General features: G+C 47.1%; 1 protein-coding gene across 6 annotated transcripts in view; it reads left to right on the forward strand.

The window, feature by feature from the left end:
• The window catches only part of LOC107265102 (hemicentin-2), an 86,499-nt gene that overhangs the window by 60,590 nt on the left and 25,270 nt on the right, over positions 1-639 (forward strand). The gene's annotated exons all lie outside the window — the stretch shown is intronic.

Raw genomic sequence — 639 nt, forward strand, 5'->3', positions numbered from 1 at the left:
CCCCCCCCTGTGCACGCAGTGCTGCTCCGTGCTTAGAGTCACTCGGAAGCAACGTCTCATGTGGAGTTCATTCACTTTTAAAAAGACAAGACAGGCATTAAGGCGCTCCTACGTATCGTCACTTGTTCCTGCAACTTTATTGTTCCTTTTCTTTGACCTTTGGCAGGTCTTATAGCATGTGTGTGTATATACAAATACCTGCTTATTTGCTCGTTTATACGAAATTTCTTTTCGTTTTCCTTAAGCTTCTTACTTTCTACGGATATATCTGCGGTCTTCCGCCATCTTTCTTTTCTCCCTCTCTAGCCTGCAAGGGTAATTCTCATAGCTCATCGTCAACCCTTTAGAGGCTGGTATAAATCGGACGCGGAAGGTCTGTCTCGCAAAAAGGGTCTACGGGATGAAGTAAAAAAGACATGGCTTCAGGGGTTGAGAATCGCTCTAATAAAGCTCGCCCTGGGATTATTCATTAGACAACGGTTTCTTGATAAGCATCCCTGCTACACGAAGAGAGCTTGAATCCCCTCGCGTGCTTAAGGCCAGAATGCGACTCGTAATTTGGCTGAGGAAGAAATGCCCTCTATTTTTTTTCTTCTCTCGCCCCTCCCCCCTCCCCCCTCCCCCTCTCCCTCGCTCGCT

This window comes from Cephus cinctus, unplaced genomic scaffold, assembly GCF_000341935.2.
Source record: "Cephus cinctus unplaced genomic scaffold, Ccin1 Ccin1_scaffold0013, whole genome shotgun sequence".
Taxonomy (NCBI): Eukaryota; Metazoa; Arthropoda; class Insecta; order Hymenoptera; family Cephidae; genus Cephus; species Cephus cinctus.